This window comes from Apodemus sylvaticus, chromosome 10, assembly GCF_947179515.1.
Source record: "Apodemus sylvaticus chromosome 10, mApoSyl1.1, whole genome shotgun sequence".
Lineage (NCBI taxonomy): Eukaryota > Metazoa > Chordata > Mammalia > Rodentia > Muridae > Apodemus > Apodemus sylvaticus.
The window spans coordinates 44,357,900-44,376,078 of NC_067481.1; the positions used below are offsets into that span (position 1 = coordinate 44,357,900).

An 18,179-nucleotide genomic window follows, 5' to 3' on the forward strand; every position below is an offset into this window, starting at 1 on the left:
GAGAAAGTATATGTACTAAATGTTTATTAACAATAGTGTAAATGGTGAAATATCAAATAATCTATAGCAGTAATGAACTCCACACAAGAACAGAGACAACACTCCAAAGGCATGTGAAAGCAAACATAGTATGGCTGTATCATCAAAAAATGCCAAAGACAAATAAACAAACTTGTTTGTAGAGACACACTATAAAGCAGGGAAAATTTCTAAGCACAATTCAGGATAATAGTAAATGGTAAGAAAAGCAATGTGATTTAGGTTATCGACAAGTTTTCAAGACCAGTTATGTTCTTCCCTAACCTGAATACAAGAATCCACAGTATTATTGTTTAGCTATGAACTGTACAAACATTTCACGTGATCTTTTATTAAAATATTTATTTATTCTTAAGGGCATGAGTTTCTGTCTGTGCACCTCATGCATACAGTGCCCATGGAAACCAAAAGAGGGCACTGGACCCCCTGGAACTAGAGTTATGGTTCATTGTTAAGTCTTCATGTGGGTACTGGGATTTGAACCTGGATCTTCTTAAAAAAAAAAAAAAAAAAAAAAAAAAAAAAAAAAACAGCCAGTACTCTTAACCACTAAGCTTTGTCTTCAGCCCCACAAGATTTTTTATTATGTGTATGGGTGTTTTACATATGTGTAAACCTGTGCACAAGGTGCATGCTTGGTGTCCTCGGAGGCCAGAAAAGATGCTGTGAGGGCCCATGTGTATGCAATCAAACCTGGGTCCTTGAAGGAGCAGCAAATGGTCTTAACCACTGAGCCATCTCTCCACCCCATCATATACTCTTGTATATGATGATTCTCTAGAGTAGAAGTGTAACCGATCCTCTGTAGTAGAAAGCTGAACATAGAAGCACATGCCCTACAATACCAGCATTTGGGAGCTGAGGCAGGAGGACTGCAGTGAGTTTGGATTCTGTCTGAAGAAGAGGTAAAGACGGAAGAAGAAAAAAATAAACCAGCATTCATATAATAAACTGGCATTATTAAAACAGCTAAATTTAAATCAAGTGAGTGCCTATGCCTAAAAACAAGCATAAACATAAAGGTTTTAAAGCATTTTTAAAAAGTACTCCCCATATATTTTCCATATAAAAATGTTTTTTTTTTCCATTGTCTATGTTTGTTTAAAACAGGTCTTACTATGTAGCCCATGGCTGGCCTGGAACTATGTAGCCCAGGCTTGCCTAAACTCAAAGAAATCCCCCGCCTCTGCCCCAAGTGCTGGTATTAAATGTATAGACTTTTGGCTCTCTGCCCCTCCCTGTTCCAGAGACAGCTGCATCTGCTTGTGGAGTGCCAGCCTCGTCCTGTAGACAAGATGGTGAGGGTTGGTGTGAATATTTTTTTAAAATGCTTTAAAATGTTTTTGTTGGGCTATAGAGATGGCACAGTGGTTAAGAGCACTGACTGCTCTTTTGAAGGTCCTGAGTTCAAATCCCAGCAACCACGTGGTGGTCACAACCATCCTTAACCAGGTCTGACAGGTCTTCACATCTGCATATGTTGTTATAGCAGCCCAAACAAAGACAGAAGCTAGGACAAAAGAGTAGAGTTGTTATTATTACATAAATCTAACTACAGAAGCAACTTTGTAATGGGGTAATAGGTACAAGCTGGAAGAATCTAGACATGCGTGTAAAAAAAGCCTTGTCACTATGAACAGAGCCTTATGGATGATTCTGAGGTGACTGCACAAAAGCTAATTACACTGAATGCCTGTCTTTTCAGAGATTACACAAATGCTTTAGAAGAAATGTTGGTAGAAATATGAACAGTAAAGGTCATTCTGATGAGGTCACAGAAATGAGGAACATGTCACTACCAACTGGAAGAACACAGACCCTTTTTTCGGAGACGCAAGGGCAGCTGGATACAGCACAATAGTAGAGAATGGCTAGCATGCTCGAGGAGCTGGGTTCCACATCCAATACTGAAAAATAAAATTAAAAAGTGGTAAAGACCTGGTGTGAACTGTGTCCTATCCTGGCACTTTACAGGAAATAGGACTTACGAGTGGTACAATTAGATGTCTGGCTGATGAACTATGTAAACAAAAGCAGGAGCCACAGCATGGCTTCTCTTGACAGCATATAGTAAGTCCAAATTGAGAAATGACTTAAAGATAAAATTTATAATCAAAAGGAAAGCAAATGTTTTATTTGGGAGCTTCTTCCTGGCCATGATGTAAAGAATGAAAATTTATGTGTGGGAAAGCAACTCCCACAGTTCTATGACGATCTTTTAATAGATTAATAGAAGCCAGATGTGAAGTATCAAGGTAATAGAAATGACCACAAAGGCATTCAGGAATTTATGGGTACTGCTCCTCTTGTCAGGCTCAGAATGTCATAGCTTGGAAAAGATCCTGTCAAAAGAAGGGTTTGGGTGGCCAAACTTTTGACTCTATCCTGAAGAGTCACAGACCAGCATTCCAACCCATGCCACACAGGCTGCCCCCACCCAGCAGAGCCATTAGCACTAAGACTGCCAAAGTTTTAAAAGTCCAAATTCCACACTAGGGGATGTGAAAGGCAAGATGTGGAGTGAAACTCTTTATTCATGAGCCTTAAGATGCACTATTTACACTGCTGAGCTTTAGACTTCCTTATGTAAGACCCACAATCCCTTTCTTCCTTCCACTTTCTCATCTTTTAGGAATCGGAATAGGAATGCCTATCTTCTGCCTGCCCCAAACTTGTATTTTAGAAGCAGATAACTTAATCTCACATGTTATAGCTGGGCAACTTGCCTCAAGAAGAACAGCATCTTGACTCTCACCTATACTCACTTAGATGAAAAGAAAATGAGACTCTAGACTTCAGACAGATGGTGCTAATGGAATTGAGCAAACACACTCTACCTACATATAACAAAGACATGGATGTACAGGACAAATTGTTTCACAGCACCCTTATTCATATGCTGAAACTTAGCCCTTATTGAAAGGTTTACAAGAATAGAAATTAGGTTATAGAACCCTCAAACAATGTCCTAAGAGGCCCAAGTGAAATGAACATGGCTCATGCCTCTAATCCTAGCACATGGAGATGTAGAATGAAGAGGAACCATGAATTAAAAGCCAGCTTGGGCTACAGAGCAAGTTCAAGAAGCCAGCCTAAGCAACATAGCTCAAAAATAAGTAAATAGCTGGGCAGTGGTGGCGCTCGCCTGTAATCCCAGCACTCTGGGAGGCAGAGGCAGGCGGATTTCTGAGTTCAAGGCCAGCCTGGTCTACAGAATGAGCTCCAGGACAGCCAGAGCTATACAGAGAAACCCTGTCTTGAAAAAACCAAATCCAAAAAACAAAAAACAAAAAACAAAACAAACAAACAAAAAAAAACCAAAGAACAAAAAACAGTAAATAAAAAAGAGCACTAGGGATGTGCTCAGTGGTAGAAGGCTCACCTGGCATATGTTAAGGCCTGGGCTTAATCTTCAGCACCACAAAAAATAAAAATTGGAGCTATGTGAAATGACAAGAAGGGTTATTTAGGAGCCACAAGCCCTTTGACACCAAACCTGCTGTGTCTTACTCTTCGCGCTTCTCAGCCACGAGGAGTGTGATGGATGATTTTCTGCTTCCTATTGTACTAACTTTACTACAATACCTAAATGGACAAGATGCTTTCCAAAACAGCTGCCTCTAAAACTACCAGTTTAGTTAATGCTCCGATTATCTTCACTCAGAGAAAATACTTTCCTAATATTATTATTTTAAAAGCCAGTCAACAAATTTCAAAATCATTCCTCTTCTGGTCACATTAAAAATAAGACACCTGTCTGTCACTGATGTTAAAATGAAGATGGAGAGTTGAAGAGGGGATCGGTTAGTGCAGTTCCTACAAGATCTGTGTTTGCTTCTTCCAAAATCTATGCAAGAACCAAGCAAAGTGGCACACACCTAGAACCCTAGCACTTGGGAAGCAGGGACAGGAGGACCACTGGGGTCTGCTTCAACATCCTATCTCAGAAATGAAGAGGAGGAGTCACTGAAGACGCCCTCTGACCTCCCACACATGCAGGAAAGGGCAGAGAGGAAGGTTGGAAAATAATTTTTTTTTTAAAGAATGACTAAAAAGGCTAACCACACTTAATCAGATTTATAAGTATGCTTTGTTAATTCACCATAAAACCAAACAGGGACAGTTAAATGTTTTTGAAGCTAACATGTGGGATTCAAAATTTTAAGACATTCAAAAATTTAAGACATAATAAAATACACTGGCAAAGTTCACAATTTATCAGTTTTAATAAGCTAAAGTAACAAAAGGCAACAGTGAAGATTCTCATCTAGGTTTTACCTCCTTCACAGTAGTTAAGAAAATAGGTTCTGATTAACAAAGATGCTATGTGTTAGCTGTAACATGGCATATATAACAGTTTAAGCACCTGCCACTATGCTAATTTTACAACTTAGTTCAAACCAGAAGCTGGAGCTATTTAGCAGTGTCTTAATGGCCATGTTCTTTATTGGGCTGAATGAAAGAGAACTTCATTCATAAAACAGCAAGATGCAGATTAAAATAAACTTGGAATAATCATGGAGAACAGAGCCAATACAAGTTTAACTTCCAGGCCTAAATCTAGAAGCCCTTTCAACTTCACATTGAGACACTCGTCTATTTTTAACTAGTCTACTTTTAACACCTCAATGCTAAAATAATACCATTAGAGCCAAAAGGTGGGGGCAGGGGGGTTGTTTGAGAACTGGGCTCCATGGTACATATCTATATTCCTAACACTAGAAGGAACTGAGACAGGTGGATTACAAGTTAGGAGCCAGGGAAATACTGAGAACCTATATGCCCCATACCCATTAAAATATATATGTATGTGTGTATATATGTGTGTATGTATATATATATATATATACATACACACACACACACATATATATATATATACATATATACATAGTGACCCATGCCTTTAATCCCAGCACTCTGGAGGCAGAGGCAGGTAGATGTCTGAGTTTGAGGCTAGCCTGATCTATAAGAGTGAGTTCCAGAACAGCCTGGGCTACAGAAAGAAACACTGTTTTGGAAAAAAAATTACTAATAAACTTAATTAGGAAATATTAAGTTACAGAACAAATAATTTAGCTAAAGGACTGTTACCTCCAGCAAGACTGGAAGCTTAGTGTGCTCCACCAGACTTGTTAGACAATGTGAGAAAGAAAACTTTGTACCATAATTGAACTTTGGGGTTGCTAAGAATGTTTCTGCCAAACTTTATTCACCAAGATTGACCTCCAAAGAGGCTCCATTCCCATAACAGAAAGAGATAACTCTGACTTACAAGTGGCCATTAGGCCCATCCTTGTATCAAAGAACATAATTCTAGGGGGCAGCTCTGGGGGTGTGGCACAAGGTCACAGCTATCATTAAGTCCTGGTCAGACAAAGCTCATAACAGAGAAAACAAGATTCTTCCAGGTGAGCAGGATGAGCCTGAGTAACAACTATTTTAAAAACCATCACTATTGTATTATGAGTCTGACGATCTCTCTCATCCCTGCCTGTTTAGATGAAGAGTTCAAAGTGTAACCTGGGGCTAGAATGAAAAGGATTTAAGTTTGACAGAGTGTGTGGAATGCATAAGCCTAATGTATACATGCTAGTAACATCCTGTTTGAGGCAGTAGCCAGCGTCAGACAGCGTTATTAAAAAGCCTTTCCTTCACTTCACTAAGCTCTCAGTGTACAGAGATTTATTTCTCTAACAGCAGCATACGCCTGTAATCCTACCATTTGAGAAGAGCGTAGACAGGAGAATCAGGAGTCCAAGTAATCGCCATACACAGTTAATTCAAGGCCATCTTGAACTGAACTACAAGGCCATGACTCAAAGCCAAAGCATAAAAAAAATAAACCAAATAAGAGTATGTGTCTGTCTGTCTGTCTTTGATGGATATTATAACACACACACACATCCTTCTAGTACAAGAGATCAAAATCAAACCCTTGCACTCTACTACTAAGCTATATCCCTATCTCAGAAAACATGTTTACCTGAAAACCAACCAAATTAAACTATTGAAAAGGAAATAAATATTCCTCTAAACCAGTAGTTCTCAACCTTCCTAATGCTGTGACCCTTTAAATATAGTTCCCCATGTTGTGGTGACCTCCAACCATAAAATTATACTCATTGCTACTTCATATTTGTAATTCTGCTACTATTATGAATTGTACTGTAAATATTTTTGGAGACAGAGGTTTGCCACTTTAAGTGGTCATAGCCCACAGGTTAAGAACCATTGCTTGAGACTGTAAGAAAACAATTCAACAATTGAAGAGGAAAGGATGAAATTGTGAATTGAAGTTTGTGTGTGTGTGTGTGTGTGTGTGTGTGTGTGTGTGTTGCGCCAAATAAAACAGCACACAATGATCAAGACTACTTACGAAGAAGTTGAAGGTGGGATGCAGATTAATAAAAGAACACTTGCCTAGCTCAAGCAAGGCTCTGAGGTCAATCTCCAGCACCACAATCAAAGGGAAAGGGTCTCTAGTCCAAGGGGTACCCTTCCTTGCATTCTAGCACTGGGGAGGTGGAGACAAACAGACTCGAGGGCTCTCTGGCTACGAGCCTATCCCAATCTACCAGTCTGGGTTCCAGTGAGAGACCCAGTTGAAAAAAACAAATGTCTTAATTATTTCTAATGCCATGATAAAACACAATTACCAAGAGCAACTTGGGGAAGAATTTATTTCATCTTAGAACTCACAGGTCATAGTCCATCACTGAAGAAAGTCAAGGCAGGAACCTGAAGGCAGGAACTGGAGCAAAAACCATAGAGGAAAGCTCCTTACTGGACTGCTCCTCACGGCTTGCTCAGCCCACTTTCTTACACAATTCAGAACCACAAGCCCAGGGGTGGAACCAACCACACTGGGCTGGACCCTCCTATATCAACTAATCAGACTTGCCTAGAGGCATCTGGAGGCAGCATCTCAACTAAGGTTCTTTCCAGCATCTCAACTAAGGTTCTAGTTTGTGTCAAGGTGACAAGAACAGTACAAAGCAAACAAACAAACAAATGGTAATAATTAAAAAACAACCAGGACAAACAGAAAGGGAGAATTTTCTTTTGGAGTGTGGTCTATGTGCTACTATCTGGTTTTATACCGCATACCAGCAGCACTAATTAGACTCAGTGGGGAAAGAAAGAAAGAAAAGAAAGAAAAGAAAGAAAAGAAAAGAAAGAAAAGAAAGAAAGAAAGAAAGGAGGGAGGGAGGGAGAGAGGGAGGGAGGGAGGGAGGGAGGGAGGAAAGAAAGACAGGCAAGCAGGCAGGAGGACAAAGGCAGGACATGAAGGTGGGAGGGAGCTGGAGGATTCAGGTATAAACTTACCGAAGAAAGAATGGTACCTTAGGTTGACCTCTGCTCTACACACATAAGTGCACATGTATACATCTGCATATATATATATATATATATATATATATATATATATATATATATATATATATAAACATGCACCAGCGTAACTTTTTTTAAGCCCTGTCATTCACAACTTTTCCCTATTTTCAACTAACTTACTCCCATTAGTTTCTTCCTATCCTTATTTAATCATCTAAGCCTTCAATATCATCACGAATCTCACATGCAGGCTCTCTAAATTCCTACAATCAATTCCCTACTTCAGAGCTCCATTCCCATTACAACAATTTCTTATTCTCATTGTCTTTAATACTGTCTCTATAAATCCATCTCCAGTATAACCATAAAGAAACTGTTTTAAACATGTGACCATAGCATTCATACTTAAAGCCTTTCAATGGGTCCCCCCCCCCCCTCTCTCTCTCTCTCTCACACACACACACACACACACACACACACACACTCAAGTCAAACTCTTTCAACAGTTGACTGCCTGTTACTAATCATCTGAGCTAGAATCGAGCTGTGTCTAGAGAGATTAATAGGACACTATTAAAAACTTGCATTCTTCAGAACTAGAGTGATTTCTATAGGATAAGAAAATCAAAATAAATTGTTCCCAGAAAAACTTTCCAATATACGAACTGTAGTTGAAACACTTCTATTTTAATAGGTCCATTGACATTGAGAATCCACTGTATTTTGTGATTATCTTGAAAGTTAAAAAAAAAATAAGTCTCCTCAAAATTATAGTTCCTGAACTGCATTTAGAAACATTTACTCATGAGACAACATGTAGATTAAAACCATACAACACTGAATAAAATGTTCACTTAGTTTGAAACAAGTTCATATTTGTTAACAGATGTACCATATTTGAAAGGCATATTTTTCTAGAATTCAAACAAATTCTAATCTACAAATGTTGATATAAACTTTTATTTATTTTAAAATGCCAAATGATCGTATTTATGATGATTTGATTAGAACAAGATGAGAATGGGGGAAGGGCCAGTCTAGGGCCAATACGATGGTGCAGTGGGAAAGGGGCTGCCATGCATGAGTGAGCACCTGAGGTCACTCCAGGGAGGACTGACATGTGGGAAGCAAGAAGACCAACTCCCATAGCTGTCTTGTGACCCACTAACATGCTGTGGCCCATGTTATAATAATTAATTCAAAACAGTAAATAAAAATATAAACTCTTGGGCTGGAGAGGTGGCTCAGCGGGTAAGAGCACTGACTGTTCTTCCAAAGGTCCTGAGTTCAAATCCCAGCAACCACATGGTGGCTCACAACCATCCGTAATGAGATCTGACGCCCTCTTCTGGTGTGTCTGAGGACAGCTACAGTGTACTTACATATAATAAATAAATAAATCTTTAAAAAAAAAAAAAAAAAAAAAATATAAACTCTTAAAAATTAAGACCTATTCTTTAATCTCTTAAGACTTGACATATGCCAAACAGTTCTCTTGAAAAGCACAGAAAATCCTTTCTCAAATTCATTCAGTAAATTCTGAGTCTCTTCTATGTGTATGCCATATATACAATAGGAGGGTGCACAAATCTTTGTCTTTCTGGAATATGTTTAATAGAATTTAATTAGCAAATATGGCATTATAGTTCTAAAAATATAATTCCCTAACCCTAATGAGAAATAAGGTTTTATAAGTGGTTATGTTTTGATAGGTCCTTAAAGAGAAGAACTTAGTAGTTTTAAGTTCTTCAGTTCCAACTCCCTCAAGATCCCCCCATTGCACTACAGCAGGCAGGCTGGGTAGGCTCTAACTAGCTAGATGCTCAGAGCCCAGTTATTATATTATTCTTCTGAAATAAATACACAACTCTACAGTTGAAAATTAGTAGGTCTAATAATAAAAAGTTAAGTCTTTTGAAATTGTGTAGGGTAGGGACTGGAGAGAAATGGCTCAGCTGTTAAGAGCAGTTACTGAGCCGGGCAGTGGTGGCATATTCCTTTAATCCCAGCACTTGGGAAGCAGAGGCAGGTGGATTTCTGAGTTCGAGGCCAGCCTGGTCTACAGAGTGAGTTCCAGGATAGCTAGGGCTACACAGAGAAATCCTGTCTGGAAAAAACAAAAAAAAAAATTGTATGGGTAAAATTATATAATTCAAAATTCACTAGTTTAGACTTACTGTTGCTCCCAACGAATTCTTAAACTAATGAGTCATGGGGTTCATGAAAATGCTGGCAATAATAAAAATTTTCTCAGGTGCAACAATCAAAAATAAGTTGGTGGTACTCACTCCTGCTGCATCATGGATCTTCACTGCAGCCGTGGAACACACCAAGTATGCTTTGGACTGTATATGCCATCATGCCACACACTTAGAACACCTTGGATAGGATCTAGATTACTGTGCAGCAAGTATAGTCTTTTCATTAATACAAAGTGTTCTTATAGAAATGCAGTAGTTTTATTATAAAAACAATTGCTTGCAATGTTTTTCTACCATGATTCCTCAGCATGCAAATATCAAATCAGCATATCTTTGCATTGAATTGTATTAGAATGTCTGAGTTTAAAAATTATTCTTTGAGTGGGCAAAGAATGGCTCAGTTGGTAAAGCACTTGCCATGAAAATGTGAGGAATAGAATCTATTCCACCAGCCACAGTATACATCTAAAATCCTAGTGTTGGAGAGGAAGAAAAAGGTGGATCATTGAGGCTTACAAGCCACCCAAGCTACTCAAAATGATCAACTACAAGTTTAAGCAAGAGACCCTATCTCAAGAATTAAGGCTGAGAGCAATTGAAGAAAGCACCTGACATTGGTCTCTAACCTACAACCACTCTGAGTTGCTGCTTTAACCCACACCCCACACACACACACACACACACACACATACACACACACACAGAATTCCATTGGGAATTACAAGAGAATTTCCAACAATTCTGAAATGACCCTAAACATATTTCTGTCATTTTGAACTACATATATGTTTATGCAAATCAGCATTCTCAACATGACAATTATAAATCAAAATATCAATCACCTCTGAAATACAATAAAGATGCTCTATGCTCTGCAGTATCAAATACTCCAAGGTTTACTTTTATGCAAAAATAATCACATCCACTGCATTAGCATGCATATTTGCATTCATTTTAAATTTTATTTTTATTATTTTTATGTGCATTGGTGATTTACCAGAATGTATGTCTGTGTGAGGGTGTCAGATTGGTGATTTGCCTACATGTTTGTCTGTGTGAGTGTGAGATACTCTAGAACTAGAGTTCCAAACAGTTGTAAGCTGCCATGTGGGTACTGGGAATTGAACCCAGATCCTACAGAACAGCCAGTACTCTTGCCACTAAGCCATCTCTCCAACACCTTGCATTCATGTTAAATAAATGGTAAAATCACATTTATACCAAAGAATTGTTTTTCAAATAATTTTCTTTTTATTTACTAGAAATAAATATTTGATCTATATAACTATTTTATGTACCTATATATCCCCAGCTGTGTAAGTATTTCTCTGGCCATGTTAACAAGTAGAAAAGGTTTAGGAAGTCCTGCTCTATGTTGTTCAAAGGACAATTTAACTTTTTTGTTTGTTTTGTTTTGTTTTTGTTTTTGTTTTTTCAAGGCAGGGTTTCTCTGTGTAACCCTGGCTGTCCTGGAACTTACTCTGTAGACCAGACCAGCTTCGAACTTAATTTTTTTTAAAGTCTATAACTTATAACTATTTTTCTTTCTTTTTTTGAGACAGGGTGTTACTATGTAGTCCAACCCTCCAAGATTCAGTATCTCAAGTGCTGAGACTACCCAGGCCTTGCTCCCACCCCTAAATTAATGTTCACAAAAGATTGGTGATAGTTAACTACTAATTACAATGAACAGTAACATACTGTTAAGGAGAAAATAAGTCATATGTACACATACACATAGAGCTAGCATGTATATGCTCATATAAACATGTTCTAGATAGATTTGCATCTCTTCCTGAAAGAGAAGTATCATTGCTAGTATCATTAAAGGACTTGAGACGCACTGCTTATGACAAGACATACTGCTTCTGAACAAAGAACTCCCTTCACAAGAGAAGGAATGCAGTTGGGCTCTGGGCTTAAGATTGCCTGGTCTCACGACATGGGCTATAACCCCAAAGCAGATGTTCTAATAGGAAATGGTAGTTGAAAGAGAAATTCCACAAGGCTGGTGCTCCTATCTGAGCACTTTTCAGATTGCACTTAACTCTCTGAATCAATTGTGCTTTCTCCATAGCCAGAGAACATAAGCCTAGAAATAAAGAACAGCGGTAGCTGCTCTCACTCAGCCTTAAAAACTCGCCTGGCAGTTTTGCTTCTAATACTTCCAACTTAGACATCTGTGGTTTGCATGCTTTGATTCCTGAGAAAGAAACAGTAGCAGCAGAATCCACTGAAAGATGACACTGCTTAACCACCAAGCCAGGCCTTCTCAACCTCAGCATTACTGACATTTTTGACTGGATAATTCTGTTCTTCATTCTCCCTCCCAAACACTGTCAGATCCAGGTCAGATCCCTGACCTCTACCCACATGAGGCCGTGAGCCTCACCTTCCCAAACTTGTACCTATTACAAATATGTCCAAATATTTTCAACTGTCCTCTGGAAACTCCTGGTTAATAATCACTGCACTACATCCATAGTATAAGGTCACTCCATTTAAATGGTATAACCATCCCATAACCAAGGAGATAAAGCACTGCTACCACATAAAGGAAACAGAGAAGATTGGAACCTTGAATCTAAGAAATGCCTCTAACTTCATATTGTATAAGACCAAGTTAATGAAAATCACACTACACTACACTACACTACACTGTATGGAGCACACTATACTGCAGTACACAATACTACACTGCACTGTACTGCACTGAGCACACTATACTGCAGTACACAGTACTACACTGCACTACACTGCACTGAGCACACTATACTACAGTACACTATACTACACTGCACTACACTATACTGTAGCACACTATACTGCAGTACACAATACTACACTGCACTGAGCACACTATACTGCAGTACACAATACTACACTGCACTACACTGCACTGAGCAGACTATACTGCAGTACACAATACTACACTGCACTGCACACTATACTGTAGCACACTATACTGCAGTACACAATACTACACTGCACTGAGCACACTATACTGCAGTACACAATACTACACTGCACTGTACACTATACTGTAGCACACTATACTGCAGTACACAATACTACACTGCACTAAACTATACTGTAGCACACTATACTGCAGTACACAATACTACACTGCACTACACTGCACTGAACACACTATACTACACTGCATTGCACTATACTGTAGCACACTATACTGCAGTACACTATACTACACTGCACTACACTATACTATACTGTAGCATACTATACTGCAGTACACTATACTACACTGCACTACACTATACTGTAGCACACTATACTGCAATACACAATACTACACTGCACTACACTGCACTGAGCACACTATACTGCAATACACAATACTACACTGCAATACACAATACTACACTGCACTACACTGCACTGAGCACACTATACTGCAGTACACAATACTACACTGCACTACACTGCACTGAGCACACTATACTGCAGTACACAATACTACACTGCACTACACTATACTGTAGCACACTATACTGTAGCACACTATACTGCAGTACACTATACTACACTGCACTATACTACACCACATGCAATATACTACACTGCACTACGCTACACTTCAGTAGACTACACTATTCCACAGTACACTGCACTGCACTATACTACTTGCATACACATGCAGCAGGCACCCAGGACTGACTCATAGTCTCCTTGATAAAGGTTTGGATTATTACATCTGAAGTCCAAAATGATAGTCAAGGATATATGAATCATGGCCGGGAGAGATAACTCTGCAGTTAAGAGCATTGACTGTTCTTCCAGAGGACCTGAGTTCAATTCCCAGCAACCACATGGTGGCTCACAACCATCTGTAATGGACTCCAACGCCCTCTTCTGGTGGGTCTGAAGACAGCAAGAGTGTACTCAGATACATAAAATAAATATATATATATTAAAAATTTTTAAAAAGATGAATCAGGCAGCAATAGAAAGAAGTTACACCTAACAGTCCCCTGTCTCTACTCCCCTATCATGCTGAAGTTACAGCTGCAGGCGCTATGTAGCCACCCTGGCCTTTTTATCAGCATTGGGCACCACACTCTAATCCTCATGCCTGCACAGTGCTGCTCAGATCTGCTGAGTCATTTCTCTATCTTCCACAGCTCCCACCTTGCTTTTTGAGACAAAGTGTCTCACTAGAACCTGGAGATACATAATTAGGCTAGACTGGCTAGCCAGAGAGCCCCAGGGATCCTCCCATTACCTATCACCAATACAGCAAACAAAACAGAGTCTGAGACCTCATGGATCTTAACAGTCTGCACTCAACTGAACCATTTCCCAAAAGAAAATGAGGGAGTGGGGCAGGGAAGGGGCAGGGCCAAGAAAAAGAACACAAATGAATGTGCAAACAGCAGTGAAGAGAACAGCAAGGGCAGGAAGAAGTCCTAAAGTCCTGGGCCTATGTTTTCTTATTAAATAAATGAAAGACCTAAAGCAATTCATAACTGTGTTATTGCTTCCTAGATGTCCTATTCTCTATTCCCTTCTATGGGTTCCAATTCTTCAGGGAAATTCCCAGTCATCATAATTGTCTTTTCCCCTATTTTCTTAGCAAATGACATGGTTTTTTGGTTTATCTTAAAAATTAATTTTGTGTGTAAGTGTCCACATGTGTGTAACAGATGTCCTTGAGGCAAGAAGATGACACTGGATCACCTAGAATCAAAGTTACAGACAGGAAGCTGGGTGCTGCCCAAAGTGGGTCCTGGGAACCAAATCCGGGTTATCTCCAAGAACAGCAACTTTTGAGCCACACTCTCCAGCCCCACACTACAGGGTTTTTGTTTGTTTCTTTGTTGTTTTTGTTGTTTAAGTCTTTGTCTGCTGCCAACTTTCTGAATCCACTTCTATAATTTACTTTGCTTTTTGAGTATGGACCACAATTTTTCACCTTTTTACATTCATAGAAACTTTTTGTTTTACTCTGAGTATTACAAATTTATTGTTTAAGAACCTAAAACTGGCCGGGCAGTGGTGGCGCACACCTTTATTCCAGCACTTGGGAGGCAGAGGCAGGTGGATTTCTGAGTTAGAGGCCAGCTGGTCTACAGAGTGAGTTCCAGGACAGCCAGGGCTACATAGAGAAACCTTGTCTCAAAAAAACAAACAAAAACCAAAATACAAGACCCTTAAAACTCTAGAATGTATCTTCTTAGTGAGGATTACTATTTCTTCATTAAACAAAAAGGGTTGAGAAAGATGATCACTGTAATCTAACCAGAGATTGAAGTGGGCCAGGGATACACTACACTTTTAATAAGATTCTGTTCATCTCGGGCTTATCTTTTTCCTTCAGCATGTGTCCATAATTAGCCCACTACAAATGTTTCTTGCATCCCTGAAACTTTAATAAATTTCATCTTCACTGTTCCAACAGCCTTCCAGTGTTTTTTAAAATATTGATTCTTAAAGTTTATCCAGTTTCTGTTTGAACTTTGTTGCCGTAGTGTATATGGTTGTGCTATCATCTGTTAAATAAATACTTCCTGGAAGCCAGGGATCCTGTACATGTAAATCCAACAGTGGCTTATAAACCCAGCTTTACAAAACAACTACCTAGGGACACTTAAAACTGTAACCACTTCCAAGCATCCAGAACTCACATTGTGCTTAGTAGATCCAGGAAACCAGTCCTTTTAAAGTTGCAAGCGAATTTATTTAATGGTAGCATTTCTAAAGAAACCACTGGGCCTACATCCATGATTTCTTGCTCCTCCTCCAAAGCTCAGTACTGATACGGATATTTTTAAAAGAAAATATACTACACACAATAAATAAAGAGGCAGACAAATTAAAAACGCTCAAAATTTCAAAGTGACTACAGACTTGAGGACAAATTAGAATCCTTGATGGCTTTTAAATATATATTAATGATGGCAGCACTCACTGAGCATGTGCAGACTACCTCAGTCCCCCAAAAGAGCACATACTACTAGGTGGCCCAAACACATAACTATTCTATTTTTTCTGACCTATTCTAACAGAAACAACATGATCTTCATATGTGGAAAATCATTGCTAAACATCAACAGAATGCTTACATAAAGCACAAAGAGCCCATCTATCTGCTTTATCTAAGTTCAAGTCTAAATAAATTAATCCAAGAGTAAAAAAGAAACTTGAAAATATGGATGTGAGATGTCAATGAACTTTGAGAAGTCATGCAAAAAAAGCAGGCCAGACTTGTAAAGAGCAAATGCTGCTTCCACTGTCTAGTGCTGAGGGCAATGGTGGCAAGGTGCTCTCAGGGTGATGGTGGCAAGGTGCTCTCAGTACTAAGGACTTTATGTTCAGCACGGATTACTTCTTGGCAGGTCTACAGGAATTTGGCATTTACTTCTAATAATGAAATCTTACATGTATAGAGCTTTCTCTCCACCCCCTCTTATGTAGTTCTAGCTGTCCTGAAACTCGCTATGTAGACCAGGCTGGACTCAAATTCACAGAGATCCAGCTACCTCTGCTTCTTGAGTGCTGGGATTGAGAGTGTGTACCATCATGCCCAGTTATATGCAGAGCATTTTTGTTTTGCATTTAGAGTTTATAAAGTATCTTCACATATATTCCTATCTCTGACTCTCCCGAAGCCTGATCTATAAAAAAGGGAGAAGTCTTTCTACGACCAGCACACCCTTCAACAGAATCAATAGGGCTCAAACATCGTGACCTGACCATGTTATCACTTACTCTCATTAAAAACTAAATTAAAACAAGTCAGGAACTGAGATGTAGCAGATGGCTCAGTGGGTAACCGCTTGCCATGCAAGCATGCCGACCTGAGTTTAGACCTACAGCACCCACGTGAGAAAGGCAGTGCATGGTGACATGTGCCTATAACTCCAACACTGAAGAGTAGAGACAAGTGGGACACGTGGGTTTGCTGGCCTGCCAGTCTAACCAAAACAGCACACTTCAGGTTCAGTCAGAGATCCTGCCTTAAAAAGGTAAAGAGCAGCCTGGCAGTGGTGGCTCACGCCTGTAATCCCAGCACTTGGGAGGCAGAGGCAGGCGGATTTCTGAGTTTAAGGCCAGCCTGGTCTACAGAGTGAGTTCCAGGACAGCCAGAGCTATACAGAGAAACCCTGTCTCAGAAAAAAAGAAAATCAATCAGAGACTAGCTCAAAAAAGGGACAAAAATTAATACATTTGAAGAATTATAAAAGCATTTGAACTGTGGCAGAAATGAGAACTCTGGTCTTCAATGATTTTGGCTGCAAACAGTTAATCAAAATAAAACTGATTAGCCAGGCTATACATCTATATATCTTTAATACCAGTGCTCAGGAGACAGAGAGACATGTGAATCTCTGAACTAGAGGCCAGCCTTGTCTACGGAGTGAGTTCCAGGGCTGCCAAGTCTACATAGAGAAACTGTCTTGAAAAACCAAAAATGAATAAATCCTATTTTCTCTCCCCATTTCCTGATAATTCACTTATAAGAGTCTAAAGAGAGAGAGAGAGAGAGAGAGAGAGAGAGAGAGAGAGAGAGAAACACAAATGCTCCTTTTTCCCTACTCCCTTATGAACTACGAAAAGAGTAAGATCTGCCTGATACATAAAAGCTATTTTCTAGCCTTGACATAGTAGAGTAGTAAAACAGGATTAAAAATAATACTTTAAAAATCAAGACAACGAGCTGGGGAGCAGCTCTGTTTGTAGAGCATTGGCCTAGCATGACCAGAGAAACAGTGTCCTACTGCATAAAGCAAGGGGTCACCTCCGGCACAGGACTATGATCCCAGCACTCTGGTGGTAGAGATAGAAGGATCAGAATTTCAACGTCATCCCCAACTACATAACAATTAAAAATGAAATTAGAGAACTGCTAAACAGAAAAATAAATACTGAAAAAAAGTAAAGAATCACAGATAAAAGCAGAATCAGCCAGGAACTCCCCAGAAAGTATTTAATCCACCAAGTTCTGAAGAGCCGCTCCAAGTACATCCTAAGTGAAGTGTACATACAGACCACATGTGAGGTTGCACATCTGTAGCCCAACACATGGGGAGCAGAAGCAGGAACATCACAAGTTCTAGATCACCAACCTAAGACCATAACTTAAAAACGAGAAGAAAATCAACTTATTAATACACACCTACAACCTCAGCCTCAAGAAGCTGAAACAAGAAGTCAAGGTTGAGGCCAACCTAGGCTACCAGAAACCTACCTCAAAACGCAAAAGAAACGGGTGGAGGGACAACAACACGGAAGACAACTCAGCAGGTAAAGCACACACCATGCAAGCCTGGCAACCTGAGTTCAGACACATAAAGGTGGAAGCAAAGAAATGCATCCACAAAGCTGTCCTCTGCACTCCACACATGCACCATGGCATGTGCACAGCCATACAAACAAGAATATTTTCAACTGAGACTTACGGACACTGTGTTTGAATCTTCTATCTACCTCTGACAGACAGCCAATCCTCACAGAGTGGATCAGCATCCTAACAAGAACATAAAGGTAAAATGCAGCACAGATCTGGGAAAGAAGCAGTGTCAAGGTATCCCTCACTTACATGTTGTATAAAGAAATGATCATTACCAAACATGTTTTTAT

General features: G+C 39.4%; 1 protein-coding gene across 4 annotated transcripts in view; it reads right to left on the reverse strand.

Annotated features, from left to right (window-relative positions):
- Nf1 (neurofibromin 1) overlaps positions 1–18,179 on the reverse strand; it is a 256,323-nt gene that overhangs the window by 228,534 nt on the left and 9,610 nt on the right. The gene's annotated exons all lie outside the window — the stretch shown is intronic.